This window comes from Emydura macquarii, unplaced genomic scaffold (genome assembly GCF_026122565.2).
Source record: "Emydura macquarii macquarii isolate MOO-44397 ecotype Brisbane River unplaced genomic scaffold, CSIRO-AGI_Emac_v2 contig_3692, whole genome shotgun sequence".
NCBI classification, from domain to species: Eukaryota; Metazoa; Chordata; order Testudines; family Chelidae; genus Emydura; species Emydura macquarii.
Window position 1 is genome coordinate 3,331,727 of NW_027133829.1, and position 13,067 is coordinate 3,344,793.

The 13,067-nt window shown below is 38.8% G+C and overlaps 1 protein-coding gene across 4 annotated transcripts in view; it reads right to left on the minus strand.

Moving 5' to 3' along the window:
* VTI1A (vesicle transport through interaction with t-SNAREs 1A) overlaps nt 1–13,067 on the minus strand; it is a 327,438-nt gene that overhangs the window by 251,642 nt on the left and 62,729 nt on the right. The window lies entirely within an intron of this gene.

The window sequence follows — 13,067 nt, forward strand, 5'->3', positions numbered from 1 at the left end:
ACAGATACAGAAAATAAATATAGTTTTCTTTGCTGTTAGGGCTATAAAGGTCTATGGAGAAAAGAACATAAGAAATCCAAGGACTGGGTGTGTGTTTGTTTGTGTGTGTGTGTGGAGATGGGGGGGAGAACAACGGTATTGGGAAACCCTAAATTTACTTCATTTTATATAAAAACAACAAAACTTGATAAAATCACAAAGCCAAACATGAGCCTGTTATAACAGACTGTCATGATTTGTACAGCTTTCAAACTCCAGACTCTCTTATTAAATATTCATCCCTATTGATTTTAAATGATCATATCTTAAAGAAAGTTACGAAAAATTGAAACAAAGGGCTTCAACAACTAATCCAAGGTCACTCAGGTACCAAGGTGTAGGTGTGTTAGAATACCAGAGATAGAGCTTAGCCTTAAAGTTTTGTGTCTGCCAACAAATTGTACAGTACCATTTTACTTTTTTAATTAAACATGAATATGATGAGTTTTAATATACATGAAAGGAAGAAACTTAAGTGGCTAGAACTAATACTACTACAACTGGACTGGACTTTTTCTGTGGAAGCTTCCATTCACAGCTCTGCCAAAGCACCCCAGTTCTGACCTACAGTAGTACTTGTAGCAACAATACAGCAAACACAGCAGTCCTAGACCTCTCCTGAGTTGGTTGCCAGCTGGGCCAAAAACATGCCTCAGTTTGGGATGCAGACAACAGTTCACTAGAAAATATACTAAGCACATGGAAACTCATTACATTTGGAACCAAATAAAGATCTGAAAAAAAGGTCACCACTAGGAAGGAAACTACCAATAAACTAAGCCATGGCACCACCCAACTCACTTGCAACACTTTTTTTTAGCTGTTTATCCTCTGTGATTTAGGTCTGCCCTTCCACTATCATCATAATTATAATGCTTACCAATTTGTGATGCAACTGCTAGGGTTCAATACTAGATTATATACTAAAGCTGTAGCTGAACATAGCAAGGACAAAGCGTACCATGGACCTACTACAAGAACTGAACTGTGCTAAATCTCTTTTTCCTCATTTGGAGATCTCAGCCGCAGCAGTTTCATACTAACCAAGCAAAAGTAGTCTACAGCATTAAAGGAAATGAGAACCTTTAAACAGGCTGTGGTATCAGAGCTGCCTGTTTAAATTATTCATTTCATCACTATGGGGGACTAAAACACTCCACAGTATGCAAGAATATCATATGGAGATGGGTTTTGTTTTTCTCTTTTTTCACCAAAAAGCCAACAAATTGGCATAGATTGCTCAATTATATTATTTTCCTATTTTTATTTGATACACATCAAACTAGGAAGGAAATTACAAATATATGTCAATAAATATCAAGAGAGACAAGGTGAGTGAGGTAATATCTCTTATTGGACCAACTTCTGTAAAAGATATTACCTCACCTACCTTGTCTTTCTAATATCCTGGGACCAACACAGATACAACAACACAATAAATATCTAATCTTTTTTGGTTAAGATCCAATCTCTATATCTGAGGTCCAGCAATTTAAGTGTACAGTCTCACACAATTCATCTTACAGCTTAGCACCATGGATATGTTTACCTTGCAATGGTAAACATCACGCTCCATTAGTTTGTTGTCAGGTGTACCACTTGGTTAATTATAGACAGTTTGAGGTGGTTGTTGGTTTCACATAATTTATTTGAATGATTAAAGTGGTGATAGCTCCAATTTGCAAAGGGCTGTATGAGAAAATGTGTGCTTTACGACAAAGAAATACAACATTTCTGCAATCATTCTATTTTTTCAAAAAGACATAATATATGTCCTTCAAGTCAGTATAAGTGAAACTAATAATGTTTGCACCACTATTCTTTTATTATAATTATCTATCCTGATTTTCAAATCAGCAGTTGTAATGAAAGAAATAGCCTTTTAACTACAACTAGGTGTAACTCTTTGCCTTTATCAATAAATAATTTGATATTACTTTTTATCACAATTTCACCACCAAATTAATCACTAATATAAATGGACCTTGGAACTAAAGTGTTCATTTGTTTTATCTGGATTTGTACAAAACATCAATACTTTATTTTCTTTAACAAAAAATAAAAATAATAATTGTAGTAATTTTGCTAACACTTTTAAATTTGGCTAATCAAAATTAATGATAAGAAAACAGATTAATACAAATATGATAATTATAAATGTACTATAAGATATTTTTACTTCATAACTATCAACTGTATATAAATATGTACTTTAGCCAAATGCAAGCATGATAGTTTGAGCTGGAAATGTCACACATTCTGCTACAGTATGAAGGAACCCAATTCATAATGCATTTTATAAATAGTTAATGACTTCTGTACATAAGCTAACCAGGCAAATCAAGAAATTGTCAACATTTTTAGTCTTAGTTGTCAGTTACCACTGTCTACTGGTACTTTATATGTATGTTTCTAGAAAAGACAGATGCTTTACAGAGTTTGTAATCCAATGCATTTTCTGGGCAGCTCAATATGGGTTTAAGAGCTTCTATGTACAGTTTTTCTCCGCAAAGGTTTGTCAAATACAGCAGAAGTCTTTCTTGCATTTTGTTATGTGTGCTATGTTCTGTACACATGAGTGCTTAACATTTCTGAGTATATCAGTATACATGTACACACTCCGAATCATAAGTGGTATGGTATACATGCACACACAGTTACACAAAGAGGCTAAGCTACTATCCACAAGAACTTCTAAGACAGAGGAAGTTTCAGTAGCTGCTTTAAATGTACTACAGTACTCAGACCTTCTGCCAAGGAATAATTTCTGATTCCAGACATATCTCACTTGGTTTATGAACAGGATTTTTGCATACTGATTGGGTGATTTTCTGAAAGCCCTGTTCAAACAGATACACTTGCTCAGTTCTGTCTGGCAATTTGGCTTTAAACAATCTGTCTACTTGACCCAAGCCTTAACATTTCCCTACTGAACTGAATGTGTTCATGGGCAGGCACAGCTAAATTAGAAATGAAATGAATTAACTCAGCTTAAACTAATTAAGAACTGTGATCTGCAGTACTACCCCCTGTATGATTTTACATGTGAAGTATAAGGTACATGTAACCAGACTGTTAAGAATTCTTCTATGCTACTAATCTGTGCATAACAATGAAGTTAGTCTATTACTAAAGCATACTAGAAGTTAATTTCCACAGCCTACACATGGCAAGCCAATTGCTTAAATTGCCTCACCTGGGAATGTAATACAATGTTATCATCAGACCAGCCACACTGTAAATAGATTTATAATACTTTCCATATGCTAGGTTATGTTGCATATGAATTAAATAATGATCTGGTATTACAATACAATCAGCTAGTTCCCACACCTGGCAGACAGGATATTTTGCTAAATTACTACCTATACAGCTACATCACAAAATAAAGAAGGAAACAGCAATGGGAGGAGAAACAATCAACATGGCATATGACTGATTTTACATAGTAATCCAATAAGATGTAGAGGTGCCCGAAATAATCTGTTTCCAACATCTGTACAACAGAATGCATGCTTATTCATTTCTATTCAATTCCAGCCTAATTTTCCACATTCTGTACTTTAATTATTCATCCACATTCTGCAGTGTTCACATTAGTAAGGGCAAGCACTAGCTAGTGCTCCTCATTCCTATGTACTTTCAGCAGTGAGCCAAATTATTGATGCAAAGCATTGCATGTTTTTGTAACTAAGCTAAGGAACAGCTTTTCTCCCAATTACTAATCACACTGGTCTACAGAAACCCAACGCTAGATATATTTCAGACAAATGGCCCACTCCCGCCCAGCTATTCCCATTTTTCCACCTCAATGTATAAGAATGGCTACACAGATTTTTTTTTTTGTAAACCATGTGATAAATCTAAATACAATAAAATGTTTTGTCCATAGACTCCCCCCTTTGCCCCTTTTTCAATATTAGATGTGGTTTTCTAGAGTATTTTGGATAGTTAAAGAAACACTTCCCACTTAAAAAAAATCACAGTTCTGTCTGAAAACTGCACGTACTGTAGATACAGGTAAAAATCACTATAATTTAATGTCTATAGTGGAGAGAAATTCTATTTTTTTAAAAAAATTTTATGCACTTTGTGCTTAGACAGTTTCATTTTGCCCCTGTAAAGTTGGAGCAGTATGACCTGATCCTGCAACACACAATGCTTGAGAAGACTGCTATTCTCACACATTATACGTTGCAGGATTGGAACCTTAGTTCCTTCCTTACGCATCCACAGGGAAGCAGAAAAACTCTTCAAGTATGTTTTAAGATTTTTTTTTTTTAAAAGAGAAAAATTGGCCTTATTATTTGAAGAGTGCTTTCACAGAAGCTACTGGGCTTTTTTAATTAGTCAATTTTTAAAACATTAAGTGGACAGTGTCTCTTCATGAAGAGTTAAATCATATCGACAACTTTAAAAAAAAAATACATTCAACTTCAGTGTCATGAACAGATCTTATCCTAACAGCTTCAAAAACATTTTTCAGCATTTGTCTCAAAAACAAGTCACATTAAGGTAACAAATTGAACTTCTACATTTGTATGTCAATGAGGTCATTTTATATAGTTAAACTATTTCAGACCTCAATCCAAAAGGAGTTTCACCAATTATGGGAAAGCTAACTTCTGATCAATTCTGTCTACAAGGCAAGAAACTGATTATACATTGCTTAATCTAGAATGTAATATAATGCTGACTTTTCAAATGTTTCCAAAGAAAAGTTAAAACTTAAAGATGATATACTGTTTAGTCATAGAAAATGAACCACTTTGACTACTTCCTCTCACCCGCAAATAAAAACTAAGGTGATGAAAGCATCGATCCAACACAACTGTTTGGATGGTAAAAGTCAATGATTGAAATACTACTTCCGTTCCTCCTCTTCCCCCCTCCTAACCCCCCAAACTATTACAGGCAAACTACGGAAGACAAGATTTATAACTTATAACGTGTACCCTGCCACTTTACAAATTCCAATGTCTTCCAACAAGAGCACAGCCAAATCAAACCATCAGTGGGAAATGTTAATATGAAGTTATGCAGAAAGAGCAACACACATTCTAAACAGAAGTCACAGGTCTACAAATCTTCTTTTTCAACAATTTTCTTCCAATGCACTTTCAGCTTCATTAAGGGGTAGGAGCAGGCATGAAGGTCAAGATAACCCTCATGAAGATATATACTGGGTATTATGTTGTTGGTAAAAAATGCACTTTCTACCAAAAACAACTTCTATCTCAAACCTCATGACCAATGGACCATTCATGTCACTAAGATGGCCAATGTGAAAACCATCTACTAGATTGTACACATAGTTAGCAAAGAATGCAGGTCCCCTGTGAGAGGATTGTAACACATTGTTTCTGTTTGCACATTAGAAGTAACAGAAGCAGATTTCTAATGTGAAGAGACATTTGTATTCACAAAAAAGAAGTCCAACATTTAGCTGACCTCTGTTTTCTAATGTTAATTACTTACTAAAGGAAAAGGCCTTCGAAAAAGCAAAGGTCACAAACCAAAAGCATCCTTTACAGATGGTGCTCAAAAGGTTATTATGAACTAATTCAAATGGACACTACATACAAAAAGCTGATGTAATGCAATAATAAGGTTATAAATGTAAACATGAAAAAGTTAAGAAAGGCACTGCATTACTATGGATTATATATGCATCCCCAAAAGTCATGCTAAATAATTCCTCTCTACTTGGTGTGGCCATTCCTAACCTTAGGCATTGCTTAGTCGCGTTAAACTGTATTTAACTCTTAGACTCAGATTCATAAACTCTAAGGTCAGAAGGGACTAATATGATCATCTAGTCTGAACTCCTGCACAATGCAGAACACAGAACCTTACCCACCTACTCTTGTAATAAAACCTCTAACCTACGACTGAGTCTTCAAATTAAAGTCTTCATTAAAGTCTTCAAATCATGGTTTAAAGACTTTAAGGTACAGAGAATCCACCAGCAAGTGACCTGTGCCCCACGCTACAGACAAAGGTGAAAAACCCCTGGAGGCTTTGCCAGTCTGTCCTGGGAGAAAATTCCTTCCCGACCTCAAAGATGGCGATCAGTTAAACCCTGAGCCTGTGGGTAAGATTCACCAGCCAGACACCCACAAAAAGAATGCCACTTTTACCATCCCCCACTGCTCCATAAATTTATCCCTTAAAAGGTTATTCACTCCTCTGATGGTTAGAAATCTGCATCTAATTTCAAGTCTAAACTTCCTGATGGCCATTTTATATCCATTAATTCTTGTGTCCACATTGACGCTGAACTTAAATAATTCCTCTCCCTCCTTGGTATTTATCCCTCTGATGTATTTATAGAGAGAAATAATATCTCCCCACAACCTTCTTTTGCTTAGGCTAAACAAGCCAAGCTCTTTGAGTCACCTCTCATAAGGCAGGTTTTCCATTCCGCGGATCATCCTAGTAGCCCTTCTCTGCACCTGTTCCAGTTTGAATTAATTTTTCTTAAACATGGGGGACCAGAACTGCACACTGTATTCCAGATGAGGTCTCACCAATGCCTTGTATAATGGTACTAACACCTCCCTATCTCTGCTTGACATACCTCATCTGATGCATCCAAGGACCCCATTAGCTTTTTTCATGATCACATCACACTGGCGGCTCATAGTCATCCTGTGATCAACCAATGTGCCCAGGTTCTTCTCCTCCTCTATCACTTCCAACCGATGCATCCCCAGCTTATAGCAGAAATTCTTGTAATTAGTCCCTAAATGCATGACCTTGTACTTTCCACTATTAAATTGCATCCTATTTCTATTACTTCCGTTTACAAGGTCATCCAGCTCTTCCTGTATGATATCCTGATTCTTCTCTGTATTCGCAATACCTCCCAACTTTGTGTCATCTGCAAACTTTATTAGCAGATTTCCACTTTTTGTGCCAAGGTCAGTAATAAACAGATTGGTCCTAAAACCAATCCCTGAGGAACTCCACTAGTAACCTCCCTCCAGCCTGACAGTTCACCTTTCAGTATGACCCATTGTAGTCTCCCCTTTAACCAGTTCTTTAACCATCTTTCAATTTTCATATTAATCCCCATCTTTTCCACTTTAACTAATAATTCCCCATGTGGAACCATATCAAATGCCTTACTGAAATCTTTGTCTAAAAAATCTGTTATTTTCTCAGAAAAGGAGATCAGGTTGGTTTGGCATGATCTACCTTTTGTAAAGCCATGTTGCATTTTATCCCAATTACCGTTAACCTCAATGTCCTTAACTACTTTCTCTTTCAAAATTTTTTCCAAGACCTTGCATACTACTGAGGTCAAACTAACAGGCCCGTAGTTACCCAGATCACTTTTTTTCACTTTCTTAAAAATAGGAGCTATATGAGCAATTCTCCAGTCATACAGTACAGCCCCTGAGTTTAAAGATTCATTAAAAATCCTTGCTAATGGGCTTGCAATTTCATGTGCTACTTCCTTTAATATTCTTGGGTGGAGATTATCCAGCCCACCCGAGTTAGTCCCATTAAGCTGTTCGAGTTTGGCTTCTACCTCGGATGTGGTAATTTCTACCTCCATATTCTCATCCCATTAGCCACCCTGCCACTATCCCCATGATCATCCTTAGCCTCATTAAAAATGGAGGCAAAGTATTTGTTTAGATATTCGGCCATGCCTAGATTATCCTTAACCTCCACCCCATCCTCAGTGTTTAGCAGTCCCACTTCTTCTTTCTTCGTTTTCTTTCTATTTATATGGCTATAGAAACTTTTACTGTTGGTTTTAATTCCCTTTGCAAAGTCCAATTCTACTTGGCTTTTGGCCTTTCTCACTTTATCTCTACATGTTCTGACCTCCAATAGGTAGCTGTCCTTGCTGATCCCTCCCATCTTCCACTCCTTGGAGGCTTTCTACTTTCTCTTAAATCACCTGTCTGAGATGCTTACTCATCCAGCTTGGTCTACAACTGTTGCCTATGAATTTTTCCCCCTTCTTTGGGATGCAGGTTGCAGATAGTTCCTGCAATTTTGACTTGAAGTAATTCCAAACCTCCTCCATCTTTAAGTGCATGAGTTCTTCAGGCCAGTCCACTTCCCCAACTAATTCCCTTAATTTTTTAAAGTTAGCCTTTTTGAAGTCAAAGACCCTAGTCACAGATCTATTTTTGTTTATCCTTTCATTTAGTTTGAACTGAATTAGCTCATGGTTGCTCGAACCAAGGTTGTCCCCTACAACCAGTTCTTCTATGAGGTCCTCACTACTCACCAATACCAAATCTAAAATGGCATCATTCAGTAACTATTTGGTGAAGGAATCTGTCAGCTATCACATCCAGGAAAATCTGGGCCCTATTATTACTACTAGCACTTGTCCTCCAGTCTACATCTGGGAAGTTAAAGTCTCCCATAATCACACAGTTCCCAATGGTGTTTACTTTATTAAAAGCCTTAAAGAGGTCTCCATCCATGTCCAAATCAGATCCCGGTGGTCTGTAGCACACCCAAAGCACTATCCCAGGGAAGACTCTAGTAGTTTTCTGCCCCATTGTGATTTTTACCCAGACAGACTGTGTCTTATCAATTCCATCACTTCTAATTTCTTTACAGTCTGCCTCATCATTGATACACAATGCTACTCCACCACCTTTGCCTTTATATCTGTCTGTCTTTCCTAAAGAGCACATACCCTTCAATACTTGTACACCTCGTCGTGACTAATATTGCACCACGTTTCTGTTATCCCTGTAATATCTGGTTTCACTTCCTCTACCAGTAGCTCTAGTTCCTCCATTCTGTTACCCAGGCTCCTCACATTTGTATACCATCATCTTAATTTTTGCTGTTTGGCTTTGCTCATGTTCCTTACCTGATTTGGCATAGTCATTCTACTGCCAATATCACCTATTAGACTGGTATCTACACTACCCTTCCTCTTAATGTCCATTCTGCTCCCCACTGCTGTGTCCTTTCTTACTTCATTTTCCTCCCTATCAATGCTAAAACCCAGGTAATCTCCATGCCTGATATCTCCCAACCATCTCCCACGACTCCCTAGTTTAAAGCTCTCTTAATCAGTTGTGCCAGCCTCCATCCTAGAAGTGCATTTCCCTCCCTACTCAGGTGAAGTTCGTCCCAAGAGAACAGTCCTCTGTCCATGAATGCCTGCCAGTGACCATATATCCCAAAGCTCTCCTTATAGCACCATAGCCTGAGCCATCTGTTGATCATCTGAATCTTGTCACACCATTGTTGTCCTCCTCTAGGGACATGCAGAATCCCACTGAAGATCACCTGAGCCTCGATTTCTTTAAGAGTCTTCCCCAGCTTGTCATAGTCTCCTTTGATACGTTCCAGCAAGAATCTAGCTACATTATTTGTACCCACATGAAAGACAATCAGAGGATTCTTTCCCGTTCGGATCCTCTTCAGCCTCAGGTCCACACCCCGTATCTTAGCACCCGGCAGACAGCACACCCTTCTGTTCTCTGGATCAGCCCTGGTTACAGGAAGTCCCCAATCACATAGACCTGCCTTTTCCTGGTGACATTGCGATTCTCCAGCCTATCCCGTTCTTTCTGGCTGCAAGTCATCGCGTCTACTATTCTCCTTTGCAATCCTCTGCAACCGTTCCTATATCCTCCTGGGGCTCTTATTTGGTGGTATCTCTATTGGCTCATCCACTCTTTGTATAGGACTAGCTGCCCTTCTCTTCTTCCTTGCCCTTCCACCTTAAGTAATCACCTGCTGTTCCCCTTCTTCATTTTCCAACTCCTCAAACCTGTTTCTGAGCTTTATTTCTCCTTCACTAGCCCATCTTTTCCTCTGCCAGGTTCTTGCAGTCACATACTTCCACTGGCCACTTTCCTCACCCAACATTCTCCTCTCAGAGTTTGTTGGTCCTGCTTCCATCTGCAGGTCTGGATTTTTCCCTTCAGCCTCCTCATTCCTTTGCTCCATCATCTGCTCGAACCCCCTTCTAAACTCAACCAGAGTTTCCACGTGCATCTCCAGCTCTCGAATCTTCTCTTCCATCAGCTCCATGAGGCGGCACTTCATAAAAATAAAGTACATCCCGCAGCTTCCACATCCAGTTGTCTTCATGGTCTCTTCCACTGTTTGAGTGACTACCACTACTGCCTCTGTATCTGTCATAGCCTTTCCCCTACTTCCTGTCAGTGAGAGACACAAAAACAAAAACAAAAGCCCACCAAAACAACCACCAATGAGCACCCCACCAATACCAGAACACCACACATTCCCTCCCCAAACTCCCAATCAAACTCCTGTTTTCATGTGTTTTCCCAGTCAAACTCCTGGTTATGTGCTGGCTCCTGTGCTGCTGCAGCTGTGCCGCTGCCTGACTGAGCCACTGCCTTTATAGGCCCCCTAATTAGGGAAGCCCTGCCCCCCAATTAAGGTCAGCTGATCTCAGTACACCACTCAGTACAAGTGCCTGCAAGAGGAAGGAAGGAAACAAAATCCAAAACCAAAAACATTTTAATCTTTCATCAGAAATCTATTCCTTCAGTCTCATATAGTTGGTTCTTAAATGTTTATCTACAACTTCAATCAGGTGCCATGATCTGGTCAAAGTACTCCATTATGGTCTCACCAGAGTTGTATATACAGAGATTATTACTGTAAAATCAAGAGTTTTTCAGGAGGTCTCTGACAAGAAGACAGGATGACACAATTTCACCAAAGTGCAGAGTAAAACTTGATTAAGTAGTCAAGTGAAATCTCTTATCTGTGAGAGAGGGTTTGCTGTGGCCTATTATCCTTCAGAATTGCTCCTGGTAAGCAGGGTCTAGCTAAAGTCACTAGACATCCTTTGTTTCTCCAGAGGGCCCTATGAGTCAGCTGAATTCAGAGATTGCCTATTGCTTTGATACAGACCATGTGAGTCTGGCTAAACCAGGCTGCTGAAAGAAGACTGTTTTTATTCTGCTATAATTACAGTAAACCCCTGCTAAAATAAAACTGGCAATATTACCAACCTATTTTTTTTCCCCCTTTTGGAGAAAGGTTATTGAGTAGATGGTGGAAGGCAGCTCTGTTATATTCTGGGATCATCTCATCAGGCTTCCATGATCCCATTCAGTTTGAAATTGAACCTGAGTTTGGCATAAAGTTTCCACCACTCTTGTTCACTGATCTCCCACTATTGGCTAGAGGTCATATGTCCATTTGGATCCTTTTATATGATATGCTTGACCATGAGATTTTGTTGAGCCATCTACCCAGCAGATGCTAGCTGCAGTACAGTTTTAAGATAGCTCTCAAGGTGGTTTTAGGTTGTCAGTCTTCTGCCCTGTGAACATTCTGCTGTGGGGCTATGGGAAGTCCCTACTGATTTTGCATGTTTTCCAGGGTCTGGAAAACTAAGGCTAAAGTCCAGCCTCTGGACCAGACAGACTTATGAAATGGAAACGTGAAGATAAGATGCCATTTTCCTGTAGGGCCTCTCAATGGAGTGGCGATGTCAAGGGTAAGGAGCAAAATGCTTTGCAGAGGAGTATTTAAGTAATGATCTAACCAATCTTGCTATGGTAAAGGGTTAGGAAGACATCAGAATAACCAAACACAGACTAAAGACTCATAAAAACCCTTATTTTAGCCAGTATAGCCATCTGCTATCTAACTTTTTGTGTCTAGTGATACTGGAATACCTGCTGGTATGCTCAGCCTGGTCATTCCCCTTCAGAAAAGGAAATTATGTCAGTTTTATCTCCTATCTCCATCGGTTGATTAGTAGCTTATTATCCTGTGCCTGGGCCCTCAATTTGGTATCGAAGAACAGAGATTTGTAATGGAACTCTATATGTAAATAGTCTGAACTGGGCACTATCCCTGAATGCTAGAATTTTTCTTTCCTTTTTCTACTCTCCTATGCCACATAGACATAGCAGTTTAACCTAGCAGCAGAGATATCCCTTGAAAGTTGATGTCTTTACATGATTTTTAAACCTAAATCTTGCATTTATTTATTTATTTTTTACTGTTACTTTGTCACAGATCTCAACCCTGTGGAGTGCATGTTTTATCTGCTGTCTAAGCATCATTGGGAGTCTTCTCATATTATGAACCTCTGTTTCAGTAGACCATTTTGTACCACATAAAATTATCTGCTACAAAGACAGACAGGAAGCCTGGGGGCATATGCTGAATGTAGTACTGCCAACCGCACATACTTCAAAATAACTCTGACTCTTCCCAAGGGTACCCAGGAATATGAAGCACCTCACCACCACCTGCCCCTTGTTTGAGGAAGTCTTGTCTGTGCCCACTGTGGATCAGCTCCCTGAAATCACCCACCTCTAGCAACGCAAGAACTACCTTTCAGCCCTCCACAAGCCTCACTAACTGTACATATTGGTGATAGGCACACATCAACCATTGGGTCCTCCGAGCATCCTTCTGAAACAATCAGCCTGTCTTTCACTGAGCACTCACAGAACTTCCTTTGGGAACAGCAAATCTGGAACATTACATACCAGTTTGCAAGAATCAATTTAAGATTACTCCAGTGCTTAACAGACAGCACATATATTTTATTTTAAAAAAAGAATAAGTTTATCATCAAAGAACAGAGATTTAATAGAGTGAGAATACTGGAAACAAATGGTTACATATAAAACAAAATCATAATACACTTTCTAGAGCCTAAACTTAACTAACAGGATATCCCCTTTCTCTTACAAGATAATTAACCCTAAGTCCTTTTCCCAGTGTTTCAATCAGTTTAACTGAGATCACTTCTCACAAAATCAGCTTGCCTTCACATACTGAAGGAATACCTGGACATTCATATGCACCCCAGATACAGTTTCAAAAGTTCATTGTTTTACTTCTAAACAGGATAAACTCTGCTGTTTTCTTTTTTCCTCCAGTCCCTTCAATCTATTGATTGGCATTTTCCTCAGACTGTAAATGAATGTCCACTGTGAACCAGATAGTACTCCATTTGCACATCACCAGCCAGAGGGAGAAAAGAATCTCTTCCTCTGTGTGTGTGTGTGTGTGTGTATAAATAAACCTTTACA